General features: G+C 39.8%; 1 protein-coding gene across 4 annotated transcripts in view; it reads left to right on the plus strand.

Annotated features, from left to right (window-relative positions):
* Nucleotides 1–277: 277 nt before the first annotated feature.
* Nucleotides 278–17,818, plus strand: part of CASR (calcium sensing receptor) — a 76,174-nt gene continuing 58,633 nt past the window's right edge. The window contains exon 1 of one of the 4 annotated variants that reach the window (XM_059391055.1): nt 278–443. The gene's annotated coding sequence lies outside the window, so the exon portion shown is untranslated. Of the gene's footprint in view, nt 444–657; nt 1,162–17,818 lie in introns of those variants that run through there. The other 3 variants (XM_059391056.1, XM_059391057.1, XM_059391058.1) reach the window with 3 other exon arrangements.

Below are 17,818 nucleotides of genomic sequence, written 5' to 3' on the forward strand. Positions count from 1 at the left end.
TGAACATTATTTTGTTTTGGAAATTTCCCCAAGAATGAAATTACTGCATCAAAGGGATAATAATTTTTGTCATTCTTTATAGATGCTAGCAAACTGCCCACCCAAAGGGGTATGTGTTGTTTGAGGATAAAAAGAAAAACACGGGTTTTCTACAAAAGAAATTAATTTTCCCTACTGAAAAAATATTCGAGCGTCTGATAGGTGGCGGGCGCTATGCCAGGCGCCCCGGACTGGAATGAGCAAGGCATCGGTCCCCCGGTCTACCAGGAGCGCAGGGTCGGGTCGGTGCAGGAAACCACAAGCTACAGGTGCCTGCATCTGGCGGAGCAGGATCTCGAGTCCTTTGGAGCAGGAGCTTGTACAGAAGCAAGGAGGGAGCTGTTTTCGAGCACCGAGGAAGTCTCGCAGCGTAAACAGCGCTTGACCCGAGTCTTACAGAATGAGTAAGAGTTTGGGCATGGGATTTGTATTTATTTTACTGTGGCTCTCTGGTCTTTTACAAAAAAGAAAAGAAAAGAAAAGAAAAGTTTCCCACTGTTGGCACAGAGAACGTTAGTGGAGTCGCAAGCCCCCAACGTCTTAAAGCCTCTTTCCATTTTCGAGGAGGAGGGAAGGGGTTCTCTCCGACTGCGGAAGCAGGATCTGGGGTCCGGGAAATTCCTGGTGCGGAGAGGACAGGGGAGGACCTGAGCGTGGGACCCGCTGTTCTCGGGAACCAGACCCAGTGGGCGGCCCCCGGGGGAGAGAAGAGGCGCCCTGGGCGCCGGGCTCCAGAGGAGTTAGCGCAGCTGGATCTGGGCTGGGAAGACCGTGAGGGTGCTGGGGTTACCAGGGGTGCGAGGTTACGGAGCAGCGGGCGAGTGGGCTCCGAAGGGAGCTGGGCTCCGCAGTCTGGGATCCCCAAGGGACAGGCGGGCGGGGAGCGGGAGAGGGGCGGAGCTCCGAGGCCCGAGCCGCGGCTGCCGCCCAGAGGGTCTGCGGGGGCTGCGGTGGCTGCCCTGACAGCCGGCGCCTCTCCGAGACCTTGACCGAGACCGTGGTTGCTGGGCCCACCTGGCGTCCGAGCTCAAGTTCCTGCCCATCTTCGTGTAGATCCACAGCCAACCGGCCGGCGCTGCCCCTGGTGAGAGAGCTGGGGCCAGGGCTGCAGGTAGGACCAAGGTACGCGAGGGGGGCGGGCGGAAAGTGCCACAATGCAGGATGGGCAGTGGCGGGGTCCAGGGACCGCATGGGCTCAGGAGCAAACGAAGGGCGCCCGTCGGAGCAGCTCAACCCCGGGAACACCGGGTGCGTGGCTTGAGGGAAGTCAAGACCAAAGACTTCAGGAGCAGGACCGACTGTTCAGTTACCCGCAGAAGCTGCTGGGGGTCGCCCTTTGGGTTGAACGGGAGTGCGTACCAACACACGGGCTGTGGGTAGTGTGCTATGCCTGCGCCTTGTTTCTGCCTGTGGCGTTGTCAGAAAGAACTCCCTTTCCCTGTGTCTTAACAAGGGACCGGGCAGCTTTCTAGTATGTTCGCAATGGAAAGGGAGGGCCACCGTGTCAGCATCCAGCCTCTTTAGCCAAAGCCTCCAGGTGCCTTGAGGACACTGCCTCTGTGGCACCAAATTAAGGTGTCAGACCTGATCACCAGCTGCCACATTCCCTGTGGAGAAAAATAAAAGGTACCAGACAGTAGGTGGTCATTTATTATTTTTTAGGTTATTTTAAAACTGTAATTTTAACAGATAACACATGCACTTGGTTTTTAAAATCAAATATTGCAAAAATCTTGTCTTCCACTTTGTAGCTTTTTTTTTTTTTTAACTCATGTCCTTTCTTATTCTTGCTCTGTCCCCTCCTTTTGATTCTTTATCCTACCTCCTGCCTAAAGAAAGTACCAGAAGAAAATGACATCACTGCCACTGCCTGCATCTCATAATCGCCAGTGTTCCCCACTGGCACAGCCCCTGCTGTCTTCAAAGTCTTTCACTGGGGTAGCCCTTTGGGGTAGGGAGCCCACTACTGAGAGGACACTTCATTTACTTTACTTAACTCTCCCAGCCTTAGGGAAGAGTCCATGATGAGTGCTAAAGTATGTTCTTTTCCTTAAACTAGAATTTCCAAGTGTGACTTAAGTAGAGTCTGGTACTGAGGGGAATTGATGAAGGGTATTTCCTAAAATGCGCTTGATTTCCAGGAATTAACACCTCAGGAGTTCCTATTCCTGAAAACACAGTTTTGCCAATTATGGCTCTTAGTAGCTTCTCCCTTCTCCACCCAGGCCCAACAGAGTGGCAGGCAGAGGATTCTTCCTCCAAAAGAACCTCAAAAGCTGGATGTTTTATACTTGTGAAGGGGCTCAGGGACATAGCTTTGTGGCAGACAACGGAGGTGGGGAGGTGGTGGGGAGAGATGTAGAAGAAGGGTTAGAGAGGAACACAGAAGTAGGAAGGGAGGAGCAGGCCAAGATTCTTGAGAAGAGAAGAATCCTGAAGCATAGGGCCCTGGCATTTAGGAATAATCTCCAGATAATTTTGCTATGAGACCGCACATGTGGCGTAACTTCTTGCTAACAATCAGCACAATCAACTCTGTTCCAACGCTTTTACTAGGCAAGGCCAAAATGTATTGAGAAATGAAAAAAAATCAGCAAATAAACCCATTTTTATCTATTTGACAAAATAGAAGTAGTTTGAATTATTTTTAAGAACTAATAGGCTTTTTTAGAAGTTATGTAGTGTTTAAAATAACCTAATAGGGGGCACCTGGGTGGCACAGTCAGTTAAGTGGTCGAGTCTTGGTTTCAGGTTAGGTCATAACCTCAGTGTTGTGGGATGGAACCCCTAGTCAGGCTCTGTGCTCAGGGCAGTATCTTTTTTTTTTTTTTAAGGTTTTATTTATTTATTTGACAGACAGAGATCACAAGCAGGCAGAGAGGCAGGCAGAGAGAGAGAGAGGAGGAAGCAGGCTCCCTGCTGAGCAGAGAACCCTATTCGGGTTTCGAACCCAGGACTCTGGGATCATGACCTGAGCCAAAGGCAGAGGCTTTAACCCATTGAGCCACCCTGGTGCCCTGGATGGACAGTGTCTTCTTAAGACCCTCTCTCCCTCTCCTTCTCCCCCTCCATCCTGCTTTCTCTCTCTCTCTGAAATAAATATATAAATCTTTTAAAAAATAATAAAGTAAATAAAATACCGTAATAAGTACTCTAAGTCACTACATTTCCTTTATTTTGTTCATTTTATTCATGTTGCATTACCTAGACCTGGATCCCACACGTGTCAGAAAGTTCAGGTTGGGGAGAAGCTGCACTTGTAAGGAGACTTTTTTAAAAAAAGATTTTATTTCTTTATTTGACAGAGAGAGAGATCACAAGTAGGCAGAGAGGCAGGCAGAGAGAGTGGGGGAAGCAAGCTCCCCGCTGAGCAGAGAGCCCAATATGGGGCTCGATCCCAAGACCCTGAGATCATAACCTGAGCTGAGGGCAGAGGCTTAATACACTGAGCCACCCAGGTGCCCCATAAGAAGCCTTTTTGAATGGAGGTGAGTAAGGGAGATTTGAAAATAAGGACTGATCCTTGTGGTAGAGAAGGGAAATAATGAGGAGGAATAAATTGACTACCAGCTTGAGTCTCATAAGGAATGAGGTATAATTCTTAAGAGAACATGGCAATGATTGATTGATTGATTGATTCATTCATTCATTCATAATGTTTATAGAGTATCTGGCTATGTGTCAGTCACTGGAGGAAAAAATGGTGAAAAAATAAAGAAAGATCTCTGATCTCCTGGAGCTTATAGATGCATCAGGGAAGCAACTGTTAATAAAATAACAAAGTATTGAATATGTAATTACAAATTAAAACAAGTTCCCTAAAATAAAGAAGTAAAGTTCTTTGAGGGTGTATACAGATTGTATTGCAAGACCAAGGAAGGGTTTCTCAAGGAGGTTTCCCTTCAGCTGAGATTCCAGAGTAGGTGGAAATATTGAAGATATAATCGGTTTTGAGATAGGAGCAGAGTGTATCAGCTAGAAATTGCATTTGGCTGCTAGTAATCAAGAAGTCTGGCTGCCACGTAGTGTTTGCCATACAGCATGTGTATACATGTAGAACTAGCATTTCTGAAATTCTGGAAAAGGATTCCTTGCTGTCACAGTATCATCTGTGCTGTCTTAAGTTGGTCATGGTTTTCCATTGCTGTTACTCATGCTTTTAAATGAAGTGTTTAATTTCATTCTTATCTGTTTATTTTACTATGCATAATAAAATATGTGCATTATGGTTCAAAAACAAATGATCTATATTCCCATTGCTAACATAGATATGCATGTATCTGCCATACCAAATTTGACTTGTACATGACAACTCATTGTTATCACTTTCCCAGTGAAAAGAAGTGTGGCAGATAGACTACAGTATCTTCTCTCCACTCTTACCCACTGCTGTAATTGGTAGGATGTCAAAATGTTCAGTTACTCTAAAGCTGCAAGTACCTCTTCAGAGTTTCATATTCAGTCCTTTAGTAAAGAAAAACAATTACTAATTGCATTGATGCTCTAAGTAAAAGCAATATAAATTTCACAATGTATTAACGTGGGATGCTCTGACCAAGCAACATACTTCACATGTGAACAAATATTTTCATTCATCCAACAATATTTGCTGTAAATCTTCTATGTGCCCAGCACTGTGCTAGATACTATGGATAAAATGGATTAGTAAGATATAGTCCCAGCATGTGAGGAATTCATAGAAGTTTAAGACGGGGGACTCATACTTACTCATGTAAGGATGGGAAAGCGCTGTGGTTGCCATAATGAAAGCATAATTAAGGAACGTGATACACAGGGAGCCAAGGGGTCTATTTCACCAAGGAGAGGAGAAGTTGAGGAAAGGTTCAGGGATGAGTTAACACTTGAGATGAATCTTGAAAGATGAGACATTCCTCAAGATAAACAAAGGAAAGAGGGCATTATAAAAGAAGGGATTTGTGTGGAAAAACAAACAAAAACAGAAGTGTGGAACAGCAGCCAAGGTCTAGGACATGCAAGTGGCTCAAAGAGCTGAAGCATAAAGAGCAAAAAGGAGCTCATGAAGGGATGAGGCTGGAGTGGTGAGCAGACCAGGTCATTGGAGAACCAGCGTGCCATCACATGGATAGATGCCGGTTTTAAAATGTGCACAGTGAAAGCACACATACCCAAGTTTGAGTCACAGCTCTGTCACTTTCTAGCTGTGAGGCTTTGATTAAGTATCTTGACCTCAATAAGTAATGGTAATGAAGGTTGCATCTCCCTTATTGGGTTCTTGCAAGAACTGAGGATAAATCGTGTAGTACCCAGCACAGATTATGTATCTAGTTATTATTGGCGTGCTTTTTTTTTTCATTATTTATCCTAATACAAAGGAAGCCACTATAGGGTTTTAAGTAGAGGAGTGACTTAATGAGCGTTTTTATTTAGACCATAATCATTCTGGCTGCATAAGGATGCTGAGTTAAAGGGGGGACAAGTTTGGAACAGAGAAACCACTTACAGAAATTATACCCATTCAGATGATGATGATGATAGCCTGAACCATGGTGGCTGTGGCAGTGGCCATGGAGAAAAGGAACCAAAGCTTGAGATGTCTGCAAGTTTTGTAAAGTCCACAAAACTCATTTACTCATTACTTGTGGGGAGTAGGATTCTAGTCTGTCATTTTTTGGTTTTGTCATCTAAATGACTTTAGGATAACAAAAGGAAACCAGGTATCCACAAGGACTAGGGATCAGGTATCTAGGATGTGCTTCTGTGCAGAGGACTTAATGATTAGAACAACAACAACAACAACAACAAAAAACCCTGTCTTTGTAATTGAGAAGACTCCTTGACAACTTCTATGTTACAACATAAAATAATGTCAGGAAGGCTTAGTTGATCCAGAACAAATAAAAGCCATTATCTCCCTCTCTCTCTCTCTCTGTCTCTCTCATCTCTGGGAGGCTTTTAGTTCAAGGTGAATGAACATTAGATCTCATCCATTTGCCACTGTCATAAAGTGGCACATACAACACTCACTCATGCCTGGTAGTTTTGTTTTTCACTCTTGCCTGACACTAACCTGATTGAATTTTTTCTCTTTTTTTCTCAAATGCCCTCTCACAGTTCAATATGCACAAGCTAAGGTGCCTCTATTAAAGCCAGTGAGAATCAGGGGATTTCGATCATCCCTATTTTATAATGCAATGTAGTCTTGCTAACCACATCATCCATTTCATAAGATGGAAAATTATCCAGATGTGTGTGGTAGTGCTCGGTGCACCGTTGCTGGGAATTTTGTGCCTGTTTCCCCCAAACGTGGATCCTAGGAAATGCTGACTGAGTGTTGGATTCACTTGCTTGAACAACTGTATCATTACTTGAAGCCACAGAAATGTACAGACATTATAATTAGGCAGGGCCAATGAGTGAGTGGTAAAGTGTAAAATGAGGAAAAATAAGGTCTGCCTCTACACTAGACGGTCTAGAATTTGGATAAAAGTGGACTGTCCATCTCTGTGACTTTGGGCAGCATACCTCACCTCTCTGAGCCCCAGTTTTTACTGGGGGATATTCCTTTAGTTATCTGTAAAATGGAGGATGTCTCCTTGAAAGGGTGGTTGTGAGGTTTACATGAACTATATAGGGAAAGTGCTTACCACAATGCCTGGCATATGGTAGCCGCTTAACTGGTCCACATGCTTTGGCTCAGCTCCTGTCTGAGATCTTTCCTTACACTGATAAAGCAGGAAGAATGATGATTTCTTAGGTTAAGTAACCTGAATTAATTGGCTTTTATGTGTTTCTCATCTATAATTGATTTTTTTCCCTAGGAACTGGGGTGGAAACCTGTTTTCCTCCACCCTCGGGAAATGCTTATCGGTAAGATGGGGGCAAAGGTAATGTGATACCCGCAGGGAGAAAACTAATTTTAGCTACTCTTTCAACAAGTCTTTCACATGCATACAAGCAAAATTACTAACAGAAAGAAAATGAAGTGATTTGACTTCTTCCTCCCTTGTCTTTTGTTGGTGGAGTTCCTAACAAGCATGTTTCTTGTTTACTTGCTGTTTTTCATGTAGAAAGAAAGAAGCAGGCTCAAAGACACTGTTATTGTTTCCCCCACCCCCCAACAATAATTGTGAGCTGTCGTCCTTAGGAAAAAAGTTGTTTTTCTCCTCTTAATGGAAGTTGATGGTTGAAAAAATTATCATGTCCTCCATTTGGTCCTTCTAAATTTTCTGTAATTCGACATAAGCCTTTAGTTTAGTTCCACAGCATTGGTTGAGCTCCAGCTGCACGTCAGGCATTCAGTTAGCTCTACTCACTCAGATAGGCCAGTCTTGATACCCAGATCTCCAGTCTGGTAGCCCTTGTGGGAGATGATGGGTAGGGAGAGGAGGGGACGTGCCAGCTGATCAGAGAGAGCCAGTGAGAGTGGAACCATCAGACCAAGGTTCTTTACCACAGCTTCAGACCCCCAGTCCATCAGAGCTCCTTCAGGTCAGGATCCTAGTCTGCCCCTCCCTATACTGCAAACTGCTATCCAAGGGAGCCCTTTAGCACTATTTGTCAATGGAGAGTTCAAGAGATAAAGGTAGTGAGGAGGCCATATGGCCTTCCCTTTCTTTATTCTTAAAAATGAAAATATTCCAAATAAAGTTTCACTCTGCAGTTATCTAATTATCACCTTCATCTTTTGGGAAGCAGCACAGCCTCATGGCTTAAAGTCCAGACTTTGGAGTTACACTGCCTGGGCCTGTGTCCCAGCTCTACAGCTTTCTAGCTGTGTGATCTTGGGTGAGTTATTTAACCTCTCTGTGCTCCAGTTTCCTTATCTATAAACTGGGATTATTTATTTTATTATTATTATTAATATCACCTACTTCGTTGGGGTTTTTTATTTAGTTATAATTGAGATACATTATATTAGTTTCAAGTATACAACATAATGATTTGATATTTGCATATATTGCAAAATGATCACCACAATAAGTCTAGTTAATATCCATCACCATGAACAATTTTTTTCTTGTGATGAGAACTAAGATCTACTCTCTTAGCAACTTTCAAATATGCACTACAGTCACCATGCTGTTCATGACATCCCTGTGACTTATTTTTATAACTGGAAGTTTGTACCCTTTGAAGCCCTTCACCCATTTCAACCACCTCATTTCGCCCACTCATTGGTTGTTAAAAGACCTAAAAGAGCTAACACACATTGTTCAACCTTATCCAGCACAGATAACAGGTCTTATTCGATGTTGAAACCCCAGAGTCCATTGGAGGAGCTGAATGAAGGAACGAATCTCAAGATGTAGACTGCTATAGCACTCAGTGGTGGTAAAGCACTTTCCTAGTATTAACTCATATGATCCTCAGAACATCTCAGGAGGTCAATAAGGGAGATGCACAAGATAGGCATCATCATCTTACAAATGAGAAAAACAGGGCACTGAAAGGTGGAATGACTTGCCAGAGAAAACACGACTATCAAGATGACAAAGAGGATTAACGTTCCTGAGTACATTTATTTCTAGCCCTCGACTTTTCCCACTAGCTGACTGTCTCTTGATTGTATGCAGGTTTCATGGAACTCAACTCCATGGATATCTATTAGCAAAAGTGAACACACATAGCTCTTATAGTTTTCTGAAGAAGTGAACTTCTTACTGTAAATATACTCCCTCAAATTGTAACTTCAAGCTAAACTTGAAGTTTGGAAAGTTTCTTTTTGGACGTGTGAGGAGGAAAAAAGGATTTTTTATGGGGATGAGGAAATTCTTTTTAAGTGTGAAAGTAGCAGAGAATCATGAAGGAAAATATTGATAGACTTTATTACTTAAACATTTAAAATACTATGTATAAAAGTCATAATTAAAAGGAAAACAAACTAAAACAAATCAGGCCAAATATGCCAAAAGGTTTAAAGTTTCAGTATCTAAAGAGCACATAGAATTTAATAGAAAGAACATTAAAACTGTGGTTCCAAAAAAGTGGGCAAAGGATTTAACAGTTTTCAAATAAAGAAAAGCATGTGGTTGGTGGGTATATACAAATATTTTAACTTTACATGAATAAAAGAAATAAGAATTTTTAAAAATGGTATGCTAGTTTATTTATTAAAGATACTAAGACTTTAAAGATAATATAGGTGGAGTGGGATGAAATGGCTACCCTCGTAACACATTATCTGGAAAACAATTGTCTTAAAATTGTCTTAAAAGTGGACCTTGACCAAGGATTTCAGTTTCTGGAACTCCGTCCTAAACAAAATATCAGGAATATGGTTAGAGTCTTATATCTGAAGAGGTCCTCTACAGAGTTTATTTATGAAAGTGAAATGCTAGAGACAACCTATATGTCCAATAGAAAAGGAATGGTTATATCAGTTATAGTCGGGGGCGGGGAAAAAGCAACATAGTCTAGCAGCTAAAAACATGGATTCTAGAGTCTCACCACCTGGGTTCAAATTCTGCTCTGCCACATATTAGCCTGTAACCTTGGAAACCTCTCCATGCCCTACTTTTCTCATCTACACAAAGAGGATGACAAGGGTACCTACGACATAGACTTGTTTTGTGGCTTAAATGAATCAATATCATTTACAACTCCAAAATCCTCAAGGCCCTGAAAACCTTTGGGGCTAATGGTTTTTTATAACTTTATTACCAACAAAGCATAAATGAACTGACATAAACTGACATAACCTAATCCCACTTACTGTACCCATATTCTGTAACCATCATCTATCTTAATCATTTCCCATAGTTTTACGTTCCATGCAGAATCTCTAAAGTTCTTTATAAATTAATAACCTTCATGCGCTTGTGGAAAGATTAACTTTAAGGTCAAAGCTAACTGGAATCAGGTGTATCTACTTTGAGCCAATCTCTTGGCCAAGAAATTTTTCCAATTCCTCCAGCCCAGGACTTTTAAACTTTAAGGATGGGAATATTCTTCACATGTAGATTGCTGAGTTCCACCCCCCCCCCCCAGAAATTCTGATTAAGTAGCTCTGGAGTAGAGCCAAATGTCTGTAATTCTCACCAGTTCCCAAGGTGATACTGGGGATGCTGATCCAAGGACCACACTTTAGGTAGCCTTGCTTGGATCCATTCCGTCATTAATTTTTAATCACCCTTTACATTGTACCTTTCTTATTTGAACACTTAGGTTTCTAGAAATCTTCAACTTGTTTTTTATGTTACTGTTCTCCTATCCTCTCCTTCCTATGCTGCGCTTTTATCTCCAGAAGTAGTCATATACTAAAATTTTATATCACTTTCCAAGCACTTACGATGCTCCAGTAACTGTGTAGTGCTTAATTCATAGTATTTTTTTCATCCTTTCAACCATCCTCATTTTAGAGGTGAGAAAACTGAGGTACTAGGACTCCTAGTAAGTGAGAAGAATAAGTCCTCTTGGCCCCAAAGCCCAGACCCTTTCCATTTCACTGTCCTGTCCCTGGTGGTACATGTCACCAGGTCTCCAGTCAACATGGCTTCTCAGTCCTTCCTCAGCTGCCTAGCTCCTGCCAAGTCCCCAGTCGAGAGCCTCCTCTCTCATCATCGTCTATCCAGATCCCATGCGGGTCTTCTATACCAGGAAGCTTTCTCAGCTACACCTGCCCACAGCCAAAAACTCACCACAACTTATGTTCCTACTTGACATTTATCATATGTGTTTGCATTTTCATATTAAGGGATTTTTGTCTTTCTAACTGAATTTGAAACTCTTCGAAAGCAGGGCTCATCTCCTGCATCTTTGGATCCCCTGTGGAGTAGCTATCGTGGGGACTGATTGCTTCCCTTACCCACACCCCCCTTCCTATTCTTCTCCTTTCCTATCCTCCGTTTCTACCTTATCCCTTCCTAATTTGGTGAAATCAAGACACATTAACAAGAAGTCAAAAAATAAGCCAACCTTAACCCTCTTTCCCCTCCCTTGTGTGTCAGCTATGGATGACTTGCTAGTGTACCCTGTTGTTCCATAGTATCATGAGAAGGAACTTTTCTATGAGACCCTGTGTTTGGCAGAGAAGCACTAGCAATGCCCTGTAACACCTGGTTCTTTTTGAGGGTTTCCAGACACCCTCCTCTCCTTCCATATTTCCTCAAATTCCATTTCCATTATTTTACTTCCTAATTCCATTCATCCTTCATTGAATGTCTTTACCCAAGTGTGTCAGGAGTTCTCAACTGCCTGCTCCCAGTTTGTACATCTGTGGAGCTACTCCCCCCACCCCCAATGAAATCTATTAGGCCAGTATGGTAGGACCCATTCATTTGGTCTGCACACTTTGGTTATTTTCTCCCCTCCCTTCTCTTTTCCTTCCCTTCCTCTTTCCATGCCTGCCTTCCTCCTTCTTTTTGAGGTCACTATTCCTGTTATTGCTTGAGTGGTGCTATCAACCCGCTAGGTCAGCTTACACATGTCAGGGCTTAAAATCTTCCTTTTATAATTTTCCCAGAACTTGTCATTATCTCCTTGGAAGGAGGAGTCTGCCGAGCAGCTGGGGCCTCCTAACAAAGGGGTGAGCTTTCCCATAGCGCTTTCGTTCCTCCCTGCCCATCAGTAGGAGAGTGCTCATTTGTTTGTGTTGTAGCCTGGTGTAGCTATGATGCTAAAATGACACCACTAGGACATAATTGTAGAGTCAGTTCATTTTCTAATTGAAGAAGGCTCTTTTTCTGACCCACATTAATGAGGTGGTTTTGTGGTAGCCCTGATGCTTTCCTTTAGTATCCCATGTAATCTGAATTCCTTCTCTGTGGCGCCTCATTCCATATGCTATTGTTGGTAGCTTTCAATATGAAACCATAAGAAAAAAAATTCTAAGGAATACCATTTTCTGTTTCTTTAGTGTTCATAATGTATTAGACATTGCGCTAAGCATTTTTATACCTTGCTTTAATACCATCAAAAACTTTAGTTAGGTATTATCCGAATACAATGAAAAAACTGAGGTTTAGTGAGGTTAAATGGCTTGCCTGAGGGCTCATGGCCAGTTAGTTGAACCAGCCTAGATTCAAACCTATGTCACATAATTCCAAAGCCCATAGTCAAAATTTAGTTTCTGGGAGCTTTGTTCCATTCTTCGGACTCTGAAAAACAATCTGAGGGTTTTGAAGGGGCGGGGGGTGGGAGGTTGGGGGAACCAGGTGGTGGGTATTGGTGAGGACAAGGATTGCATAGAGCACTGGGTATGGTGCAAAAACAATGAATACTGTTACGCTGAAAATAAATTTTAAAAAATATGATGATTTTGCCAAAAGCTCACTTGTGTATTACCTTGACAGTATAAATGGAAACACCCTTATTTGAAGGCAATTTGGCAACAATATTATAAGCTTTTAAAATGTTCCTTTCTTTTAATCTAGCAATTCCCATGCCTGAATTTATACTAGGAAAGAATAATTAATAAGTGCGAAGATTTAACCCTAAGGAAGGTTAGGGAGGCAATATTCATAATATGAAAAATTTGAAATACGTTCCATGTCCAACAGAAGGGAATTAACTATGATACACAGAGGTAATGAAATACCAAGTAGTCATTATAAATTATTTGGAAAAAGAATATTCAGTGGCATATAAATGTGTTCATGATATAGTAACTAGTACAGGATTTCAGATTACATCCATTTTTATAAAAACAGGTATGATACAGTAGAGTCAAAGAGAAATGACACAGAGCTAGAGACACAGATATGTAATACATATTAAAAAATGTGAAGAGTTGTGAGATTAATGAAATAGAATTCAGACTAATTTTTATTTTCTTCTTTTATCTGTGTACTTTTTAAATTAACACTGACATTTTTAAAAACTTATTTTCCTTCTTTAATTGGAAAAAATGCCTGTGTGTTGTCTGAAGACATGGAGTCTTTGGAACTGCATCTTGCTCATTCCCTCTGTTTTGTGCTTTTATGCTAAAGACTTCTTGGATTGTTCTTTTGGCCCATCCCTGTGCAGGGCTGAGCTGGGAAGCTGATCGTATGTGCTGGAAATGTTTGCATGAAGCTAAGCTCTTGTCTGGTATTTTGTACCTTGTGGTTCAGGTAGCAAATTTATAGCTTGTTTGAACCAAATCCTTTTCCTGGTCTAAATGAACTAAATGCTGTTTCCTCTTCCTTCTGCTGCCTGGTTCTGTGCCCGGCAACCCTTATGTCTCCTGTAGAGCAGGAGCCAGCCACCACCTTTCCTCACCTTCACTTACACTGTGAAGAAAATTTCACTCTTTTTCTTTCATTACAAGATCTTTGACTGTGGTTCATATTTGCCAGTGCTCTTTTTATATTTATAATTTCCTCCACAAACAGACCGTTTTCTACAGACCGTTGAGTTCCATCTTCTCAGCTTCCTTAATAACTTTTTTTTTTTCTTAATGCAGGTTTTTCTTTCTTTTTTTTTTTTTTTTTTTCTTAGACTCAGGGCACCTTGGTTTCCTAGCCAAGAGACACCTCCCAACTGCCTCTTGCTGCTGACTCATATACATCTCCCAGCCTTATCACATTGTCTCCCCTGCTTTCAGGTCTCAGGGTGTCTTTGGAAAGCACCTCCCATTCTTGTTTTCTTTCTGCCCTCATCGCTTTGATCATCTCTCTGCTGACTTCCTTCATTGACCGTTTAGCAGTCCCCATTTCTGCTTCTAGAGAATGTATCTGTCTCTCATCTATTTATATCCTCCATTTAGCTGGTAATCCTTAGTCTAATCATTTCAGCCTTTCATTTGGACCTTCTCTGAAGTGTTTTTTCAGATATTTTTAAAACAAGTTCACCACTCAGGCTCCTGAAGGGGATGTGGAGCTTTCTGAATTGTGCCTTTTTCTTTAGAGCATAATCAATTGTAGAAGGACTAGTTTAACCTTAGAAAATAAAATACTAAAACAAAACATCAGCTAGCACTCTCTGTATTTTAAAAAATGTATATATTGGTTTGTTTGTTTGTTTTAAAGCAAGTAATCTTTGAAAAGAGCAAATCATCCTTGGCCAAAAAAGCTCATGACATAGTATTTGCACCTCTAGGAATTAATCCTAAAGAGATAATCAGAGAAGTGTTAAAGAAGTATTTAAAGATTAGTTAACTGAAATATTGTTTGTAATAGGAGAAAAAGAAGAAATATCTTAAATGCCCTGCAATAGATGACTGGTTACACCATTAATCATTATGAAGCTGTTAAATATGATTGTTACTTATTTATGGAAACAAACACATTTGTTGAATGGAAGAAAAAAAAACTGGGTTGCAGTCCAGAATGTATAATATGATCCCTTTCTGTAAAATTATACATGTATGTGTATATGTAGTCACCAGAAGGAGGGCTCCTGGTGATGGACTCTTTGGGTGATTTTTAATTTTGTTTATTTTGATGTCTTCTTTATACCTTTGTACATTGCTTATATATATATTTCAGTTAGTAAATATTGCTTTTAAACAAAAAAAACCCTAGTTTCTTTTCTTAGTACATTACATAACTAACTTTAATTTTTAATTCTTCCTTTTATATTTTCTTAACATTTTACAGTGAAAATATCAAACACTGCTTGATTAATTATGAAGTATGTTATTCATACTATACTATAGGTATGTAATATACATGTATGGTTTAAAGGGTAATAATAAAATAATCAGTTTAAGAAAATTAATCCTTTGGAACCCTTCTGTGCCTCTAATCAAGCCCATCCTGTTCCTTCCTCCAAAAAGGAAGGAATTTGTATTTCACATTCTCTTACCTAATAGTTTTATGAAATACAGGTGTATGTTCAGTTGATTATGCTACAACTTGTGTTACTTTAATGCACACTAGTTCATATGCAATGAGTAAAAAAGGGAATTATGTCGATATACACAAAAGTCACATTATTTATATAATATTTTTCTCCCCGCATATATGTTCTGTACTACTAAGGAGCAGTAGCTAACTGCAAAGTATACTCACAAGGCTGAATGGAGCAAGCTGAGAATTTCTGTACACAAAACTTACCCACCCCAAGTTCCTCTCTTGGCTCATTTTAGCCTCACTCTGTCTGGGAAGTGCTTGTACCTGTCTAGGAAATGTTTATTACACAGTTCTTCCTGAACTTCAGGCTTAAAATCTTTGTCCCAAATCAGCTTCCTCAACCTTCCTTTCAGCCTTCTAAGAAGCTATTTTCCTCTTTTCTGTAAGATTAATTCTAATATTTGCAGACATCTTTATTTACTAAGAATGTAATATGACTTCTAACTATACTAATTTTTTACTAGGATTTTTATTGGCTTTATTAGTATTCTGTTTACAAGGTTATCTGGAAATTTTTTTTATATTTTCCAGAGGAAAATAGTCCATAATCTCTGTTATTGTTAATGCATGGTTTTACAAAATAAGTGGCTTTTTAGTATATATATCAGAGACACATTGTATCCCTTAACACTATTGTTTAATTTGCATTGTTTTGAATTTTGTACAAATAGAATCATGCTATTTGCATACTTTAATGTGTACTTCTAAAAATATTATATTTGCGAGAGTAATCCATGTTAATGACTATAGCTGTGGTTCATCCGTTTTCACTGCTGTATAGATTTCACTCTAATGGAGTAACAAAGTTTATCTATTCTCCTGTTGATCAGCAGTTGGTATTTGCAGTTCTCTGGTGTTATTTTTAAAATGTTATAAACAATTTTGTACATGACTCCTTGGCACATATGCAAGAGTCTCTAGTTCATTCTACCTAGGAATAAAAATGCTAGGTTTAGGGTATGCACATCTTCATGTTTCCTAGACAATGTGAAATAGATTTCCAAAGTGATTTTACCAACTTAAACTTCCAGAATTATTGTATGAGAGTTATCATTTATCTACATCCTTGCCAACAGTTGAGTGGTTGCCAAATTGTTATGGTTTTAATTTTTTTTAAGATTTTATTTATTTATTTGACAGAGATCACAAGTAGGCAGAGAGGTAAGCAGAGAGAGAGGTGGGGGGTTGGGGAAGCAGACTCCCTGCTGAGTAGAGAGCCTAATGTGGGGCTCAATCCCAGGACCCCAGGATCATGACCTGAGCTGAAGGCAGAGGCTTTAACCCACTAAGCCACCCAGGCACCCCTATTGTTTTGATTTGATTACAGATGTGTATGTATTTCTTTCCTTGTCTATTCAGAAGTTTTTCCCTCAAAAATGCCTGTTCATGTCCTTTGGCCATTTCTTTTCCATTGGGAGGCTTCTATTTTCCTTTCAATAGGAATGTTGTACATTCAGACTACTCCTCCTTTTTCAGTTAGATTGCTGCAACTATTCCCTTCCTGTTTGCAGCCTATCTTTTCACTTTACAGGATCTTTTTATGAGCAGTTCTTAGTTTAATGTAGCTAAGCTACATTAACTGAAACTACATTAACTAAAGTTAATTTGTCATCTTTCTTGTATTATTTGTATTTTTTTAAACTTCCTTAAGAAATCTTTCCATACTTGGGTTATACGACATTCGACATTTTCTTCGAAAATTTTTTTGTGCAAACCGTAAACTTTATTAACGGAAAATGGAGTGGCTTATTAATGGAAATCTTGTCTTAAAAATGGCAGAGAAGGTCACATTTTTTTTTAAAGTGGATTTACATGGTATTGAGCTGCATCATGGTGGCAGGATTTGCTTGTATTTCTTAAAAGATTCTACAAGTTCAAGGTTACTCTGGCTTGAGATTCAACTGTGCATCTGATTGCTTGGAAACTCAGAATGAGTGGGGTTTAATAGTGGCAGGTGAAGTAGGAGTACAGGTGGGCGTGGGAGGAGGGATGCGTGTGTGGGACTCAGCTGCCTTGCATCCTTTGCCTATCACACTTAAATCTTCAAGCCATTTGCAGTTGATTTTTGTGTATGGTCTGAGTATTGGTCCAAATTCACTCTTTCCACACAGGTAATTAGTTGTCTCAACACTTTTTAGGTACAGTCCACTCCATCTCCCACCAATACAATATCATCTTAATTATCAAGGTTCTGTGTATTCATGAGTCTCTTTCTGTGTTCTCTGTTCTATACTATTTGTCTTCCCTGCCATTATCAACTATCTCAATTATTCTAGCATAATATTGTTTTGGCCAGCTGGTAAGATGAGCCTCCCTTCCCCTTTCTTCTTCTTTGGGACTATTGACTATTTTAGGCCTTTGTTCATCCATATAAATTATAGAAGCAGTTTGTCAAGGTGTGTACATGCAACACACACACATATCTGTTAAGATTTTAATTAGAATGTAGTGAATCTATAGATCAATCTGGGAAGAACTGACATGATAGCAATATTGAGTTTTCCATGAATACAGGAGAGAGCTCAATTTATTTAGATTTTCTTCAGCGTCTTTCAATAATGTGAAATTTTCTCCAAAAAGTTCTTGCGCATCTTTAGTTCATTCTCTTCTGAAGAAACTAACTTTTTTCTATTATAAATAGTACCTATTTATAAAGTATATATTTGTTATTGATAATTAATAGAAATGCAATTGGCTTTTATCTACTATATAACTGGCAACTTTGCCAAATTCTCTTATGAATTCTAGTTATATGTTGTAGATTCTAAGATTGTCATATGGTCTATAATTGATATTTTTATCTTTCTTTTCTAAATCTTACATTTCCAATACATTCCTATTATATTACTAAATTGTCTAAACCTCTGAGAAAATGTTAAAGAGAAATGATGATGGGACATCCTTATCTTGTTTCTAATTTTAAAAGGATGGCTTTTAACATTTCATCATTATATACAGTGTTTGACATCTCTAGCACAGAGATACCTTCTAATTTGGAGCACACTTTTTTCATACTTGATTAGTAA

Source organism: Mustela nigripes, chromosome 2, assembly GCF_022355385.1.
Source record: "Mustela nigripes isolate SB6536 chromosome 2, MUSNIG.SB6536, whole genome shotgun sequence".
NCBI lineage: Eukaryota > Metazoa > Chordata > Mammalia > Carnivora > Mustelidae > Mustela > Mustela nigripes.